Source organism: Scardinius erythrophthalmus, assembly GCF_964197995.2.
Source record: "Scardinius erythrophthalmus genome assembly, chromosome: 16".
NCBI classification, from domain to species: domain Eukaryota; kingdom Metazoa; phylum Chordata; class Actinopteri; order Cypriniformes; family Leuciscidae; genus Scardinius; species Scardinius erythrophthalmus.
The window spans coordinates 27953955-27974224 of record NC_138236.1 but is presented as its reverse complement, the minus strand read 5'-3'; the positions used below and the strand labels follow the sequence as shown (position 1 = coordinate 27974224).

At 37.3% G+C, this 20270-nt stretch overlaps 1 protein-coding gene across 1 annotated transcript in view; it reads left to right on the top strand.

The window, feature by feature from the left end:
- The window catches only part of snrka (SNF related kinase a), a 54915-nt gene that overhangs the window by 13487 nt on the left and 21158 nt on the right, over positions 1-20270 (top strand). The window lies entirely within an intron of this gene.

The window sequence follows — 20270 nt, the reverse complement described above, 5'->3', positions numbered from 1 at the left end:
AATCAGATAATTACAAATTTTGTAACATATAACATTACAATTAAAAAAATAAACTCTTCTCAGTATAGTGTGAACTGTGAATATAAAAAATTAAACATGCATGTGGCAGACATAGCCTGCTCAAAGAGTGAACAAATGTAAACTTTTATCTATAACAACAAAACACCTCGCTTTTCGACAGAATAAATTGGCAGCATGTCTGTGGCAATATAAAACGTGATCGCCTCTGTAATCGCTTTCCATCGCGCTCCGTTCTTATAAGGCACACAGTTTGTAAAGCTCTCAGGAAGTGTAATTTGCTTTTAGCAGGTGTGTTAGAGGAGCCGTTTTCGCTACGGAGCCGGCTGCACTTCTCCCATTCTTCGCGATATTTATTCCTCAGGTGCCATGTTGTTTTGATTGTGTTACGCGCTTCTTTTAGTATCTATGGTTACGCGGGGCGGGGGCCGGCTGGCTCATATCGCGCTATGGTAACGCACAAGGACGAAACGCGGAAAAGTCCGAAAAAACTATTGTGGCAAAAAAACTCGAGTTTGCAAAATAAAAATCGTTTTACACTACAAAATCGATAAATCGATTAAATCGATTTTTTGCCCAGCCCTACCTCAAGGGCATCCAAGATGTAGGTGTCTTTTTTTCCGCAGTAGTTTCAATTTTGATATTTTTAGGTCAAACCGTTCTTGTCTGTCAGTCATATAATGCAGGTCGATGGTCACTGTTTCAAAACACAAGCACAGAGTCCAAATTAAAACAATTCCCCGTCGTCCAAATTCAACAATTCCCCATCGTAAGTACACATTGATGGCCTAAGACACACGAAACGAGAGGTTTGTGTGAGAAAACGAACAGTATTTATATCGTTGTTACCTCTTGAACACAGCCGCGTCCGAATGATCTGAGGGCGCGGGCGGGTATAGATATATACACTAGATGTCGCCTTGGCTACGGTTTCGTTCCAATGAACTGCAGTAGCCAAGGCGATATCTAGTGTATACATCTATACCCGCCCGCGCCCTCAGATCAGATCACTTGGACGCGGCTGTGTTCAAGAGGTAACAACGATATAAATACTGTTCGTTTTCTCACACAAACCGCTCGTTTCGTGTCTTAGGCCATCAATGTGTACTTACGATGGGGAATTGTTTAATTTGGACGACGGGGAATTGTTTTAATTTGGACTCTGTGCTTGTGTTTTGAGGTGGTGACCATAGACCTGCATTATATGACTGACAGACAAGAACGGTTTGACCTAAAAATATCAAAATTGAAACTACTGCGGAAACAAAGACACCTACATCTTGGATGCCCTTGAGGTAAGCTAAAACATACCAAAATTTAATTTCAAAGTGAACTATCCCTTTAATTCTGAAGTGAACTACTCCTTTAATTGTAATCAGGCCCATTATCGTTAACTAAAAATAAACCATTAAAAACATTTCCTGGAAAATAAACGGTAAATGAAAAAATATATGTATACTTATTTTAATTCAAGTTGAAGTAGCCTAGGTGAAAATGTGTGAAAATGAGGTTGTCAGAACAGACACAGAAAGTCTGACTTGACTTTTACCCAAGATCTCACTGGTGTCACATGATCTAATCTCTTTTCCATCACACTGTGAAAAGCACAGGCTGTCACATGATTTTCATTAAGCGCCACCTACTGTCAGAGAGAAAATTTGCTTTTCCAATCAGGCTGTATGTGAAAGTCAGACCAAAATTTCGTGCCGAACATTCGTGTTGGTGTGAACAGGCTTGTACAATTAGCAGAGCTGATTTTCCAGCAATGGTTCCTGTTTACAGGTGACCTCTAAACAAACAAATGACATCTAAATATTGTTAATGTTTCAAACATGCATGCATTTGCCATATGATAAACTATCCCAGTGTGAGCAGGACTGAGCAGCGTCATATTCTATTGATTTTGTTGTCTGTCGCTGTAAGGTATTTCCATACTGCTGTCAAAAACACGGCTTAACCTCTTTATCAGAGAACATGTCAGAACAACCCCCCTTAACCCCAGATAGTGCAAATGTGGTTCTTCTCGTCAGTTATGAAGAGAGAATTTCATTTGAGCCTCAAGTTCTGGATTATTAGGCCATGGATTCCTGAAGTGCGTTGGTGGAATCATTTCATCATTGTTGTGTTGGCTCTTTGAGATAGTGAACACTATGCAAGTTGATGCAGGTTGAGACGTAACCTTTCCAAGAGTAAGAGGTGGTAGAGGCTTTAGACATGTCATGACATGCAAAGCTCCAATCTATCCACTGGCCAGGACAGGCAGGCAAAGGCGAGTACTCAAAACAAGCACTTCTTTGCACTTGATATGAAATATTCAAATCAGATAATGCCTTATTTAATGAAATACTACAACTGTTAAAAAACAGCACTGATATGATCAGTACCATATCAGTTATTGGCAACTATAGAGATTGTTTTTTTTTTTTTTTGTCTCTATATTTAACTGCATGTTCATTTGTTTTAAAATTTAAGGTGTCCCTCTTACAGTGTAATTATACATTTAAGTACTGAGTAATATTAACTATATGAACTTACTAAACTAACTTGCTTGTAATTACGCATAATTTAAAATTATTATTATAGTAATTATATGCAACATGTGTAACAAGGACACTGTAAAATAGTGTTACAGTATTTCACTTGTAGCATTTGAATAGTTTTGAATGTTTTATTTTTCATTTATTTGGACAAAATGCCAAATTTTGTAGGCCATTTAAAGAAATGTACATGTTATCTGCCATACCATAAAAAAATGAGTATCGACTTGACTGTATAGACCACAATTGTAATATCTCTAGTAATAAACGTAATATCCATAGAAAAGAGGTGTGGTTGTGCTGAAGAGCTTTAATCTAAACATGCAGTGTTATTCCTGAGCAGATAGGCTCTTGGTTAAGCTTTGTACACATTTGTACAGTAACTGTCACAACACTGCAGTCATAGTGACATGGTCTTGGGTTAATTGTATTTCCAGCCCTTATACAGGCACCAGGCAGGTGGTGGGACAGTTAATCTGCTCTTTGTTTGAGCCGAGCTTCCCTGCCGGAGTCCTGGTTAAACACTTGTTATTGACACTGTCAGTGTGATCAAACAGACATTGTGCTCTGATGCCGGCGGGCTCCCTGCTGAGGTGATTTCTGGTTTCGCTTCCTAATCGATAATAATTTGTCCAGTGTTTGGCTGGGAAACCTGTTAAATACCTCATTGTGCGACTGGAAAGATGCACCTCTGTGAAACAGAGACATATTTGGACCCTAACTGACAGGCCCTGTGAGCACTAAATATTTGTGTTAATATCTTGTGCAGTTCATACTATGGCCACGTGTACACAGCAACAGCATACTGTTGTCAGTCCTGTATCTGAGTCCTTAATACGGTTACGTTCATACACAGTTCGGATATCTGCAACAACTGCATTCACACCAAATAATTAACCGATGATAAAAACATCAGTCGTAGCAGCTCTGTCTGTAATATTGTGATATAACTTCAGTGGTTCATGCGTATTTATTTTTTGGAATGCCTTTCACATTTCTCCAATATCTCTCTCTCTCTCTCTCATTTGTCAGACTGCAACTAGTTAGTTTGACCATTCTCGACTGAGTGTGATCCTGATGCATCCCTAATTTATTTTTTTATTACATTTAATTTTTTACCTTAGCATTGATGCTTTCTAGCCATCTACTGTAATAAAATGAATAAACTAAAGAGAAGAACCGGCTTGTGAAAGCGACCGCCGTTTGAAACGATGTCAACTCTAAAAAGGAATTTGACTTTTCACATCAGTGAATTGATTGATTGCGTGATGCCTATCTGATTAAAAAGACTAATAAAAATGTTGAATCATGCCATGACATGTTTGTTGATGTTGGTTTCCTTCACTTCTCAATTCTTTACTTCAAGTCAAGCCAAAGATAACTAAGTCTTTTGTCGGGGAAACTTTGCATAGCAGGATTTGAAAACAAATTAACTCCAGGTTTCCCACGGTCATGGAAAACCTGTAAAACATTGTGATTTCCAGCTATGGAAATTACATTTATTTCAATTTTCCAGCTTTATTATTATTATTTCTTTTCATTCTTGACCTGATCTTGATGCTTGATCTGCAATGATCTGACTTTATTTTAATTCTAATTTGGTTAACGCTAAGAACAGTGTAATATTTGTCTAGCACTGTCTGTTTATCTAGTTTTTAATTTAGCAGCCTCAGGCATAGACTATGGGCCTATTTACTCCTGGTCACTTCATGCGTTTTCTCTGATCCAATAGCTATCCAATCGTGAAAACACCAGGTATAAATGCCCTCTGAAACTCTTTCGAGAGAGATTTAAATCCGATCGCTCATACCACTTCAGAAGGTGGTCTGAGACGCCCAGACGAAACTGGACATGTGTCAATGCATCTGGTTGTTGAAACCGCAAACTCCTCCCAAAATGAAAAAAAAATAAACGTGTGAGAGCTTGTTATAGGCTATGTGACATGTTATAGCCTTATATGACGGTGCTGCTGCAATGCATCGCCGCAGAAATATCGGCCCCTGTTGAGATCACAAAAGTATTTGTAACAAGCAGCACATGGAAAATTGAGTCCTTGTTAATTAAATAAATGTCTTCATCATGTTATGGCAAACTAGAAGCTTCTTTACACCAACATTATGACCTCTTAATCTTAAATATTTATTATTTATAGCAAAGCTGAAATTTTCCATGTTTTTCTTAGGCTCTGGAGTGTTGACGTTTGTTCGATTTGTTGTATGATAATCTAAACACCGGAAACAAGCCGAATTCCAGGACCATGAACACTGATGTCTGTAAAATTCAATCTTGACTCTGGTTGGTTGGTTTATTGGCACTGTAACAGTAGAATTTTGTTTTGTTTTGAACGTAACATTCCTGCATTATTCTGCTTTCAAAATCAAGATTTATCAAAAGGACTAAACGGACCGACTAGACTGCAAATTCCTGCGACGCATTTAAAAAATGTGCATCAGTACAAATGTACTCCTCGTCCAGACAGATAATGCAAATGTCTCCATTTTGCACATTCAAAAAGTCACATCTTAAAACTTTCCAGTGGCCTTGTGTGCATGTAGCCTCATTCATCTAGAACCCTGTCCATTCAGTCCTCTGAAACCATCACCAAAGGCAAACACGTACACACTGCGGGACACACACACACATAAATAAAGGCTGGTGGCTGAAGTGCAGCTTGTGTGTAAATGTTCTCCGCTTTCTTCCACACTTCCAGCAGAGTCCCTCAGGCTCACCTCCTAGAGCGTCTCACGCCTGCTATAAATGACTTTATTTGACGTTAACTCTCACCAGAGCATCATGAAATGGCACACACACTATAGTCATTGCATTATTTGTTAATGCTTTTAGGGCTCAATGCTAAGGATTTGTTTCTATGGTTAAAATTTTTACTTTTTTCAAAATCTCAAATATGATATTGGCTAAGTAAAGTAAACGGGAATTAAATAAGAACAAATAAACAAATCAAAAGCAATAGCACAAATAAATACAAAAGAACAAAGATGCAAATTAAATAAGACGTTTTTTTTATTAACAGGTCTAACAGTAATATTCAGATTCAAAAAATGAATAGGCTAATAAATGTAAAACAACACTGCATTGTCTTCACTTTATAAAGTCATTATAGAGTCATTCATTTCTCCTAATTGGCTACTTGTCAAAACAATACCTGTTACTCGAGTACTCATGGTTTATGTTACCGTTTTTAACGACGTATATTGGACAATGTGCATATACATATATTAATAAAATTCATTCTAACAGTTAGCCTAGGAGTATTATACAACATTAGCCTCCTCCATAAAACATTTCACAGGTCTTTAACAGTAAAAACAAGAACTGATCTGAACTCACACCACTTAGATCCTCACTCAACTGCTTCAAAATAGTTTTTAATAGAATAAGACAAAATTCATGTCAGGTCACCTTTATTTATATAGCGCTTTATACAAAACAGATTGTTTCAAAGCAGCTTTACAGAGATAACAGCGAAATGATTCAATGATGCAAATGGAGGTAATTTCGGCTGGACAGCAGCTAAAATATAGAACAGCGGTCTCCAACCTTTTTTCATTTCAGAGCTACTTTTTAAAAATGAAAGTGGCCGAGAGCTACTCATGTAATACAATACTTAAATCTCTTAAATAATGTCTCATAACTCTCAAATTAACAACTATTCAAACTGTTTTAGACCTAAAAGAGTTTTTGAAGGCCTATGTCACCCTTAAATGTCAGAGAAAAGAACAGAATCAGAGATAAAAAAAAATACTTTGCATATTATACTGTAAAAACACATAGTTGATTTTAGTTGAACGTAGTTGATCATAACTAGAGATGAAACGGCATGAAAATTTCATTTATTATTATTTCATGACCAAAATGATCACGGTTATCACAGAGTCCTGTTAAAAAAGTACTAATACTACACAATGAAATCATCTCACCAAGTTTTATGTCGAAAACCAGCAAATGACAAATAAAATTAGCATCAATATACACTTTTTGTTTACATAAACATTAAATTAATAACATTAAAAATGATGACCATTTTAAAGGAGGGTCTTGCAACATGTTATCTACTAACATGTACAAGTTCAAATAAAGTTTTGACAAAAAAAGGTTTTATAAAAAGATAATCCTCACATATTTCAGCCTTTAAATCATTTTGTTAAAAAGAATGAGTCAAAAAAGATAAATTACTGACATTTACAATGCACTTTAGCTTATCTCTTATTATTAATAGTAAAATTCGGTCCGATTTTCCCGTGGCGTCTGTCGTTGCTATGCAACCGTTGTGTTGCTAGGCAACTCTCCACAACAACAAAGAAGTTTTAGCCAAGTAGCTAATGGATTTCCACCACCAAAAAGCGCTTGCTGTAGCTCTACTACAAGATTTATTTAACACCCGTAGTGTTTGGGTGCACCCCCATCCTTCATGTTGACTGAGCTTTCAATGTTGGTCCGAAAAGGGTGAAGCTGATTGGTTGGTTCTTGCCACATGACCTGCGGTAAAATCTTAAAGGTTAGATTTTTGCAGTTTTTTTTAATGAAAGATCAAAAGGATAAACAATGCTGATTTATTTTTTTACAGCCATTTTTGATCATATTTACCAGGGGTGCCATCAATTCTGACCACAAGTGTATATGTAAAATAACGCGATCATCAAAATAAAACCACAGTACAGTCTTTCTACAGTATATAAAGCTCAATGTACTGACATTTGTACTGTTGTCTGACAGACAGGCGACTCTGTTCGAACAATCAGTACGTGCTCAATGGTGAATGTGCGTGGCTTATGGTATGCGTGTGAACAGTCTAATGCAAATTCCTATCTTGGTGAGATATTAATATAAACAGTCAAATGGATCAATGCATTAAGCCTTGGCAGTACATTAGGCTAATAGACCTGCCACTGTCTATTATATCATTAATATTAATAAAGCAACAATATTGGCAAAAGAAAAAAACTAACATACACTGCATTTCATTTATTTCTTCATTACTGACTGTTTGCTCGAATAATGATTTGAAAAACCTTGTAACACATTGTTTACTTGAGCAATACTTTAAGGCAATGTGCCATTGTTTTAACTTGTTTATAGTAATATTAAACTATTTAAAGTATTTGTGTTTAGTAGTGCTTTCGTTTTTGTTAGCATTGGAATCAATATCTAGAGAATGACAATTTCACTGCTATTATTATGGATTAAGTTGGTCAAGACATCTCTAACCAATAGAATGAAACTGGCAAAAGTGAAGGTTGGATAGACAGTTCATTGGGTAATTCCTTTGGCTGTGGCTGTTGATGGTAGCCTAGACCCTGCAAAGTGTCATTCAAAAATGTTCAGAAAAAATAAAAATGATTTCCCACAATTTTGTCAGAAAAACCCGAGGCCAGCTGACAGCTCATAGAGCCAAATGTGTGTTTGGTTCAAAAAGACTCGAGAGACAACTAAGTTTAGTATTCACACGCTGTTTGACAGGCTTTTAGTGTGTGCGCTTTGAGAAAAGTGCATGTTAGAACCACGCGTCAACAAGCGAATGACATGTTTAACCGGCAAGGCTTTAAAAGCACATGCAAATAATGAACGTTTGTGCATTGCAGTTTCCCGTGAGTGTAACTCTACCTCTACAGTATGTTGGGACGGAGGCGCCAGAACTGCAACTGATAGAATACACTGTAGCACGATACTACGATATTTCTTTATATTTCGTCCACGATAAAAAATCGTGATGTCACACACCCCTAAAGTGACTCATGTGCGCAATTTCCAACGAAAACCATCCTGACAATTCTAAAAAATAAATGCTCGTAACAGAATGAATTTTGAAGGATCGTGTGACACTGGAGTAATGGTTGCAGAAAATTCAGCTTTGATCATCACAGGAATAAATTACATTAAAAAAGTTATTTTAAATTGTAATAATATTTTACAATATTACTGTTTTACTGTATTTTTGATCAAATAAATGGAGTCTTGGTGAACATAAGAAACTTCAACATTTGAAAAAAAAAGAAAGCAAAAAAAGGGAGATTTCCCACAATTTTGTCAGAAAAACCCGAGGCCAGCTGACAGCTCATAGAGAGCCAAGTGTGTGTTTGGTTCAGAAAGACTCGAGAGACAACTAAGTTTAGTATTCACACGCTGTTTGACAGGCTTTTAGTGTGTGCGCGCTTTGAGAAAAGTGCAAGTGCTATGTATCTATCCAAAAATGCAAAAAAGGTCTGCACTGACGAAGACAAAGAGCCGAAACGTTTGTTAACGTTATCTCCTGTTTATAATAAACTATTTTTTAGAGTGCAGACCTTTTTTGCATTTTTGAGCATAAGAAACTTAAATGACCCCAAACTTTTGAACAGTAGTGTGTGTATAAAAATAGAAAGAAGGAAAGATCCCTGTTTTAACCAACCTTTAGCACAGACCGAAGTCTCCAGGACTCCTCTGACTGGCGAGGTGTTGGCCTACATCAGTATCGGGATAGGCTAGTTTACAGTGAAGGACTCTATGCATGTGTTAGAGGAAATGATGCTTTCTTTCTGTCGGAGCCCCACACTGCTCTTCTCTGAGCCGCTCTGAAGATAGTTACTGGTGCGGTGAGCTCACCAGAGAAAGTTGCCAAGTGACTAATCCCCAATCACTAATTAAAGCACCAGCGAGGCACATATGCTGCCTGCACGCTTACACGGGTCCCACCACAACCAGGGGACCTCTACCCTCCTCCTGCGTCTCTCTCTTCTCTGGGTTGGAAAGGGAGGGAGCAGAACATGAATGTACCGTAAGATGGATGGTGCAGTCTATTAAAGGAAATGGAGGAACTATGTTTAGAGTGGCGTCTTTTGGTGATTTTTGCCTGATACTAGTGTGCAGTGTGAAATCCACCCAGAGGGCCGCTGGTTGCTATGGTAACCCCTGCTGCCGCTGTTGATCCAGGTGTGTCCGGGACACGTGAGGTTTTCAGGAGACGTGTGCCCCCCGTTCAGATCACTCATCAGACCTGACACAAGCACACAAGAACAAGACTCCAGGTGCCGGGCCACTGATGCGTTCCACTCTTTTATAGCGCTCAACAATCATTTGTTTTGTTCCTAGGCCCAGTCAGACAAGTAGTTCAGTTTGTGCTTGCCCAGACAATATTTACTCACACCGTAAATAAACTAATTACATAATATTAATGCGTAATAAATTTTAAAAATGTAACCGATATTTTACTTTACTATTATTATTATTTAATAAATAGTATGTGTCAGTAAAAAATACATATTTTTATTAGTGAAAAAAGTCTAACTTGTAACAATTTGTATTTTTTTTTAATTTGTAAATAACTTTTTAATTTGGAACACTATTTTATAATAATATTTTATATGTATATATATATGTGTGTGTGTGTGTGTGTGTAGTACTGGCTATATATTAATAAAAAAGTAATAGAAACAATTTTATTTTTATTTTAACGAATAAGAATATTAAAAATAAGAATATTTTATAAATGAAAAAAATAACCATTATTTGACATTTTTATGTGTAAAAAAAAATCTGTATATTTTTCTTTAAAACTTTTAAAAAACTTACATCAATTAATTTATTAAGTTGGAACACTAGCTAGAAATTGCCATAAACCAACATCTATTCATGAACACACTTTATTTGAAAAATAAATAAAAATAATGGTATTTTCTTAGTTTAGAATTATTTTGTGATTTTAAACTCATTCAACTGATCAATTCTTCCAAAATGTATGAGATCGTTCTCACAATTTGAACAACTGCTTATATATTGTATTAGCCACCTAGATAACATTGCCTTGGTGAATAAAGTCAGCAGTGTTCTTTGGATGCCAGTTATTTTTTTCCTTCTCTGCTCTTATCAAGATTGCATTCCCTGGTGCTTTTAACGGATTAAATGTTTTGGTTCATCTGTGTTTTTTTTTAAAGACTGAGGATTCGGTTAATATCAAGCAACATCAGCTGGTGTCTAGTTGTGTGAGCTGAGAACATTATTAATGTCTAAAAATAAAATCGTCCGCCCTTCCCCAGTTGGTATTCTCTGTTGTCACAGGTGTCTATGTGCAGTGATTGGGCACTTTATATTTTTTGTGTGCATGTTTTTGCATGCAACTTCCTTGTGCAGTCACACACACACACCTTTCTCCTTAGACAGTGATTCTTTTCAATAGCTGACCTTTGATTCATTAGGACTCTTTATTTTGTGTAAACACACAGGAGGAGTGTGTACAGTGGTCAGAGGTGATGGGACAAATGAAGGCAAAGCTTTCCTCTTCCTCATGATCCTATTGCCCTCAAACAAGGATGTGCTACAAATCTGTCGCTTTCAGTTCCTGCTGGAGCATCAGTTGAAGCACACAGATGCCACAGACATACAAAAAACCTGATCTGAAACTTAAATAGTCCTTATTGTTTTGGTCCCCTTGGGTTCAGGTCAGCAGTCGCACAATGTTATGAGACCATTGGATGGGTTTGGTGTGGGTGTTACAGATTCAGCAAAACAAAGGTCTTGTTTGTTTCAGTTAATACGCCACATGTGGCAACCTTGTCAGCGTTCTAAAAGGTTCTTAAAATGAAATACCAAATGCTTTCATAATTTGCTATTTAATGAAATTACTTTCATTTGTTTTTACATGTGTAAGTGTTTAAACACCCTGAGCTATTGTATATGTCGCAAAAAGTTAGTTGTGACTTGTTATATAAGCATAGGGTAACTAACATTTAACCAAATGTTTGTTGAAGGTACTTTTTTATCACTTTTTGGGAAACAGAGTTGGACCATTTTTGTTTAGCTTGATGAATTCGACTTTCTGAAAGCCAATTGGCCATCGAGTCTTATGCAATAGTAAAAGCACCAGTGTGTTTGAAACTGTCATGCTTTCTGTAACGCATTTCTGCAGATTATGTATTACTATTACTCATGGGGTCAGAGAATTGAACAAAACGTCAGTTAGTAACTCGAACCACACTGTATTTTATTATGAAAATGTATGATAGGACTCTAATTGTGTGATTCATTATGTCTTGCCATTACTTTTCTATGGTTTTCGAATGGCGGATAATAAAACCTGCAAAACAATGCCACAGACTCTATCTAAGTGGGACTTCAGCCATACGCTGTGAAAATATCCTATTAAATTTACGGTAAAAAAATGGCAGCAGTGGTTTCCATAAATATGGTAACAATGTTAAACACAAAGCCACATGATGAATCAGAGTCCATCGTAAGTGGCCGGTGCATAAAACAAGGTAATAATTTACTAATTATTCACAAAAGTCAAAACGCCAAAAGGGTAACACACGACACAGAAATAATGCAGTGAACATTAAAGGCAAACTATGTAACTTCTGACCCTCTAGCGGTTGTAACGAAACTGCATGCATTCTGCAGAAGAACATTGTTCTGGTGGTGGTTTGGCTCTGCGTGACTGCGGATGAATATGGTTATCCTACTTCTCATAAAACATTCACTATACTAGGCTTAAGAGATATAACCAGTTTGGTTGGAAAGGATCTCAAGCTGACTAGCTGAAGACATTACTGTCGCTATACTCGTTAATAGACACGTTATTTCCCTGATGTATTTACTCATTGTGTTAATTTTGAACAAAAAAAGATAGTGTAGATAGATAGTGCCTTTAACTAAATGACAAAATGTAACACAAAACACCACAATGTACATGCCTGATATAAATAATTACAAAAAAACGAAATTATTTGTATAAAAATATGATCACGTGATGTGTCATTCAATGTCATTCATATATTTATATATATTTTGCAATATATACATTTTTTTAGGTGCAAGAACCATACATTTGACATTATTTTGCAGCAAAATTACAGAATGCAATTTTAAACCATACAGTTTTTTTTTACTGTATATGAAACTATTATCAAGATTGTACTGTAGCATATACATATATATATATATATATATATATATATATATATATATAAATGACCTAAAGTCGCACCATCTGCATTTAGACTGTTGCACCTGTGTTATGTAATAACAGCTCACCTGTTGCATTCAACAAGAGAGCATGACTGTCATTCCTAAAAGCTCCCATAGTGGGATCTCATACTGAACTGGATCTTCTGTTTTAAAGTCGGCATGAAATCAAAATTGACACTAATGTTAGTGCACATGACTAGTCTTAAGAACAATTAACCACTGCAGTTTTCCGTGTGAGCTTTTTTTCATCTGAATTGTAGAGAGCTCTAGTTTACGGCAAACCCCAGAGGTCTAACATGCTGATTTTTCACTCACATTATGCATGTATGGAGCAGTCGGGAGAGCAGCATCCGAAGACTGTGGGAGACATGAGCGATACGGACTTGTGCTTTCACACAGATTCAGGATAGAAGTGTTTTATACATTTTGTAAGAAATGCTAGTGTGATTGATTACTGGAGTGACATTAAGTGTTTGTCATGTTTAAATGCAACTTTTATTTTAGATTTTTGAATCTACTTGACTTGATTAATTCATGTTATTTTAGGTGTTCAGCAGAGCATTGAGAGGCTTAAACAAATCATTTGAGATTTAGAGCTGGCGTGTGTATGTGCTCTTCATGCTGTCGAATTATACTTGGATTACATTATCCTGTAAATATTTTATGTTTAGTGCAGGCGTTTCTAATGCCAAGGTTGTGTAATAGTCTTAAGATGCCTCCAGGCTTGAGTATTGTCCTGCCCTGAGGTTAAAATAACCCAGGTTTTGCATAATGACTTGGTAGAGCCACCAAATGCTGGCATAATGTATCCCAAGTTTCAAGCAGAAGGAACTGGTTGAAATATTCAGAAGGATATTAATCCACAATCTGAATTGTGATGCAGCCCGGAAATAACTCCATGTTGGTTCGTCTGGCCAGAGGAGAACTGGACCCCGACTGAGCCTGGTTTCTCCCCGGTTTGTTTTTCTTCATTCTGTCACCGATGGAGTTCTTGCGAGATTTCTGGAGATCTCTGCCACTGTTTTCTTTTGGCTTTCTTAGTTGGGGACACTTAATATTCTGTAATATTATTGACTTGACTGCACTAACACCTCCATTCAGTTTCTCTCCATAGGGAAATTGGTTTTTAACAATAACTTATAACATTTAAAGACAGCCCTACTGTGAGCAATGATGTTGTTAATCGATGGTATTTGCTTCCGTTTAAGCCGTCAGCCTGCATTATTTCAAGTTACTTTTAAAGGTCCCGTTCTTCGTGATCCCATGTTTCAAACTTTAGTTAGTGTGTAATGTTGTTGTTAGAGTATAAATAATATCTGTAAAATTATAAAGCTCAAAGTTCAATGCCAAGCGAGATATTTTATTTAACAGAAGTTGACTACATCGAACGGCCCGTTTGGACTACATCCCTCTACTTCCTTCTTTAATGACGTCATTAAAACCGTTTTTTGACTAACCTCCGCCCACAGGAATGCTCCCTCAACTCTACCGAAATTCGTTTATGTAGGCCTACTTGCGCACTTCTAATAACTTGCTGTGTTTACTCAGCTCTTACGGTGATTTTCTGAAGTAAAACTGACGCTTCATCTTTTGTGTGATGTACAATAAACTTTATTAAACTCATCAGTATATGTTTGATCATCATTCAGACAGCAGACTTGTAGGCTATTAATAAATAATGGATACATACAAGCAGATGACAAATACGTTATAATAACCGTAATTAAACTACTAAACCATACCTGTTTCATCTCTATACAGCACTCTGACTCTGTAGGCATTATTGTCCGACTCGAAATGAACACCGTTACTGAGAGTTTCTGATATTATCATTATTCCGTGAGATGAAATTGTCATGAGAGACTGAGCACGAGCTCATGAAGCTCCGCCCCCTGGGTCGTCCAGCAGCAGCTCATTTGCATTTAAAGGGCACACACTAAAACAGCGCGTTTTTCTGAGCCCCAAAAAATGACAATTTAAACATGCTGTAAAAAATGATCTGTTGGGTATTTTGAGCTGAAACTTCACATACACACTCTGGGGACATCAGAGACTTATTTTACATCTTGTGAAAAGGGGCATAATACGGGACCTTTAAAATAATCGTGTTTATCAGCAGAATCCGTGGTGTAAAACTATATAACCCATGATGCTGTACAGAAAATTCCACCTATCAGAGTCGAAATAAGCAAAACATGCTCTCAGATACTTAAAAATATATGTGCACTGTGACAACGAACCGTGAATAGAGCTGCATCTGACGGCTTGACACAAAGAAAAGCACTCTAGACATCACGGGACGCAGTGGTGTTGGCATCTGTTAAAGACTTGCTACAGTTCTACGGCAGACTTCACAGACTGTGCCATTGTTTCTTTATAAGGGAACTACATTTGAAGTTCATCCACAGCTGACAGACAGAGCACCACAGATCGACTCGTACACTAAAGCAGCCCTTTGTTTGGCCACAACCCATTAGTCTTTGTCTAGAGCTGGGGAGAGTGTGTTAGAGGCCTTGTCCTGTCGCCAAATGCATTCATATTTGAAATACACAGACGGTGAAACGAGTTGTTTGATTTATTTTGCTTTGATTGATCTTTTTGATGGGCCAAAGAGCTGTGAATATCAGATTTTGTCTCTGAATGACTTCGTATTGTTATGATTCCAGTATCTCGATGAGAGCCTCAGTGTCTTTGTTTGTGTGCGCCTTTTGTTGCAATTTATTTTCTCTAAAGAATTGGCAAAGGCATGATCTATCAATAACCTGATTATGATTGTTATAATAGTGTGCTGAATAATAGTATCCTGTGTTATAATAGAAGCCATCAAGTGAATAAAGGTGTCTTCACAGTATACGTGTCAAGCGTTAAGCGTCAAGTGTTGAAACAATGATCAAATTATTTCTACTTTGCCCCTTTCTGCAGATCTTTAAACGCGCAGCCTGATATTTTGGGTTATTGTTTCATAACATATGGAGTGCCACTTAAAAAATAAACAAAAAAAAATTAAATCTGCGTATTAATAAAAAAAGACAAATAAATATACATATTTAAAACTTTAATTAATGTTGTTAAACAAACATAACATTAATACCATTGATACATCACATTACAAGTTACAAATTAATTGACATTTAAATCTGTTTATTTAATTCTCATTAACAATAAAATTTAATAATTAGGCTATTAAAAGCATTAATTAATTCTGTCATTTAATTACTTAGCCTCATGTTGCTCCTCTCAAGGAGATATATTTTAATAACAAAATATTACACATTTCTTTTTGCATGATAAAGTTTAATTCAGAATAAATAAATAAAAATCATAGAGGCACATTCAAACCATTATGTTTATGAATTGCATTTTTAATGGATATTTGAAAGAATTAATAGATCCGGTACATGGGGAAAAATAGACACATTAGTCGGTGTGACCTGTGTTTAAAGGTCCACTGACACCAAGGATGAGAACTATAACAATAACTATTTTAATACTTTCTAGTGCCACCACAAATTACCTGTTTAATTCAAATGTAAGAATCAGAAATGGCAACGCTCATACAATCACACTGGATAATTTAAAGTCCCCCTGTGGTGAAAATCAAGCTTTTAATGTTTTAACACTGTCTATGTGGTGTTTTTAATATTAATTCATAGGCCAACACCATTGTTTAATATTTTCTCTCTAAAACTGCAGTGAACCAAAGACGTGGTTTGAATTTGCTGGCGTTTTTGACATCACAAAACTACCTTGTAACCAATCAGGTCAACGTGTGATCGTCAATGAATGGATCTCTGAGCTGGTGTGAGTGAGTGGAGGCGGGGCTTATTTTGCATATTCATAGAACCGCATATATAATGAAGCAAGGGTGTACAAGTTACATTCAAGCTATTTTAAGGCATGAAGGATTTTTTATTTAAAAAAAGCATTTAAATATATCATTTTAGTGATCAAAGATGAGTTTAAAGGGAAAATAAAAATACTACAGGGGGACTTTAACCTCTTTGCTCATATGTAGAGCATGCTGTGTGTTTGCCCTCATGTGAATGGTAGAGTTTGACATACTTCAGGATTTCTGGCTATACAAAATACCTCTTGCTGGGCCAGATTTGTTTCTGATCCATCTGTCTGTCAGTGGTCAGAGCAAAACCTGTGGCCTGTGGGTGTACAGGTCATTACAGCCGAACAGTCCCAGCAGGGACAGAAACGGTCCGGAGCCACATAACCACGTCTGCTCTGAGCCTCAGGTGTACTTCTGCACACTCCACAGCAGATTGGAGCTCTCCGCGGGGCCATTATCAGATAAAACATCTCCCATTACCTCCTAGTAATGCACCCCTGCCATCTGTGCAACCTCGAGCAAGAAATCATGCCTCTTCCATTTTCTTGACTGTGTTGTCAATTTCATAAATGGGGCTGTTAAAGTGGTGCTTCTTGCCAATGCGAACTGCAGTGCCACTGCCACAGTTGTGCCGACATCCTCTGAGAGTGAAGGGCTAATGGAAGTTTTGCTTAAACTTCTTTTTCATTAAAGTTACAGCTGCACTCGGAATTTCTGATTTGAGATTAAGTTGTGAATGTCACTGCAACTGCTCATTCAGTGGTTTTGTTTTATGCTGTTTAGTTATTGAACATTCCGTAGCATTTGTTAATTACTTCCCATGTGTTTTGACAGCCTGGGCTCGTGTGGTAGATTTTGGCTGCGACAAAACAATTTTTCTTATTCTGTGGCCCACCCACACTGCTAAATTGATTTAATGTCTGCTAATGGGCTCAACCACTTCTTCCAAACTGTGTTCTTTTCGGCTGCTCACCACCAAAGTGCACATTAGATGCTGCACGATTACAGACAAATTTGAATCAATGAATATAATCACACACCTTTAAAGCTACAGAGTTTTACTCAGGGAACTCAGGGAAAATTCCTGTGCCAGGCTAGTCATTCCAACTTACACCACCTCACAAGATGATATTTGACAAAATTACATGCATACACCCACAGAGTTTTCCCAACTGTAACCAGTGGCGATTCAATTTTAATTTATTGTCACAAATGTTCATTTTTTGCAACTATTGTAGTCAGTCTAAAACTCTGTATTCCAGTCCTAGTTTTTTTCTGGTTCTTGTTCACGCAAAAATAAACTGTCCATTTATTTAAATCTTTCTTCTTTAGCATAATACATAAGAAAGAACAGTTTGAGATTTAAATCAGAGTGACAATTATGACAAAATTTATTTAGGTGTGAACTAATTAAACATTGTGTTCACACATGGTACATTTGATTGGCTCTGAAACCGAATTCAGTTTGTTTCCCTTTTCTTCAAAACGCTCTTTTTCATATATACTGTATATATAACGTTATATATGTTACATATATAACGTTATATATATATAACGTGGGTAATTAAACCAACAAAACAACAACAACAAAAAAACAACCCAGACTAAAGTCTCCAAAATAACTACAATTAGACCAGTGGCAGAATCTAGCTGCTTTAAATGTTTAAAGGTTTTCTGCTAAGAAAAATGACTTTTGCAAGCATCGGCTTTTCATTTCAAAATCGTCATTAATAAAGTGCACCGTTAAACTTAAGTAAGGCTCCGATGTTCTGCTTGACCACATATCTGAAGTAGTTGCGTAGTATTTCACTTGTTTTAACTCCGATTCAACACTGGCCTTGCATTTGGAATAAATCTCAGGGATGGCAACTCTTGAAAAATAACTTTGCGATGGCAGTTGATATCTCTTATCAAGGGTCTGTATAATTTTTTGGAAGCCGGCTTTACTGACGATATTTGCGGGCACCATATCTTTGCATAAATGATACGTGACAGCGTCGGTTATTTCTTTATGCCTTTTGAACTTCTGTCGTATGGTGTGCAGTTGCAAATGCCTGTATTATCGATTTTTGTTCCGAATGTGTTTGGGATGTACTTTGGTTTGTGTCCAGGGATTTTTTTGCCATGCATTGGTCATAAAGCTCTGTGTGGTGCTGCCTCAGGTGTTGAAAAAGATTTGTTGTGTTACCCTGTTTTAGAGTTCTCAACGGGCCTGAAAATTACAACCCGACCCGACCCGGCCCGTGGCTTTTAAAGCCCGGACCCGATGTAACCCGACACATCATCATGAATTATCTGCCCGAACCCGGCCCGCGGCCCGACGATAACTTTTTTTTTTTTTCTCTCATACACGTATTCTCATGACCAGCAGACAGGAATTCAAATCAACCTTTAATGTTCATGCCTTTAACAATACAAACAACTTTTCCAGACCTCTGATTTTCCCACTCCTGTAGGAGCGACGGTGAATTCACCTGCGGCAAGTTTACTTTTCACCAACTCCATCTTCTTCTCCAGGCTAAAGGCGTGCACGCAGCGGCCTCAGGTCTGCCCCCGCCCCTCTCCATGATGCACGTTGCACGCAGCAGCCAGACTTTCTTTACGGTGAACAGCAGCGATGATTAATAAATGTTTTTTTTTTTTGTTTTGTTTTTCACTGAGCGGAAAATATTAAGCCCGAGGTCCGACCTGACCCGAGTCATTTGCTTATATTTTCGACCCGAACCCGGGCCGAACCCGCGGGTCCCGTCGGGTTTGTCGGGCCGACCCGACCTGTTAAGAACTCTACCCTGTTTTGCCGCAATGACAGATTGACAGGTCTTGCAAATTACCTGACTCTGTGATAAATAATCTCTCTTGTATCCAAAATAATCCCACACCACAGATGTTGATTTTTTGGGGGGGGCACTAAGTCCTTATCCTGTCCTGAACTTATCTTCCCTGTTTCTGTAGAATATCTGTCGTTATGCCCAGTCTGTTCTGTTCACGCGCTCAATTTAGGCGCGCTGCATTCTGATTGGTTCAGATAGCATACTGGGAGGTTGGAGCCGGGAGCGCGGAAAAAAACGTGCTATGAAGCGATTTAGAAATCGTGCATGCTCAAATCGCGATTTTATTACGATTTCGATTAATTGCACAGCCCTAGTCGTGATGATAGTTTTTCACTTTGCGGTGAACTATTTCTTTAAAATTTTGTACATTGGTGTTTGAAACCAAAATCAGTTTGTCCCCATTTCCTTCAGTATGCTTTTTTTCCAGATTGAATCATACAGTTTTTTTGTATGCAATTATGTTTCAATGACAGCTTTCACACTAGGGCTGAAAAGATTCATCGAGTTACTCGATTAACTCGATTACAAAAATTCCTTGAGGCAAAAACTCTGCCTCGAAGCCTCGTTAAATTCCTATGACGCGCACTATACGCGCAGGGATCTGATTGTTTCACACACACCGTTGTTCATTGTTCAGGAAGCACACCATAGCGCGTGATACATTTGGAATTTAATTGGCACGATGGCGGAGAGTAACGGTACGTGTCCACTACAGCAGCAAAACTCCGCTCAGTGGCGCTGGCAACGCTGTAACGTCTCCGCCTTGGGGTGTGTCTGTTGCGAGTGTGTTTAATCTAAGTTTTTTTGTTTTTTTTTTTACACAAGGACAGTATAATCATCAGCGATGCACATGATTACATTTGGAAATAGACAAGCTTTGTTTCCAAATGCACCAAGCAAAGATATCCTTTCAATTTTAGAAACTTTTATAAACCCAGCCAATATAATCACAATGAACACATCCAAAATGAAATATTTAACATTTATATAACAACTGCAAAGCGTCTAATTTGTAAACAAAATGATTTACGCATTAAATCCAGCATAAACTCCAGCACAATTTGCATATTTTTAAACTCTCAAAACAGA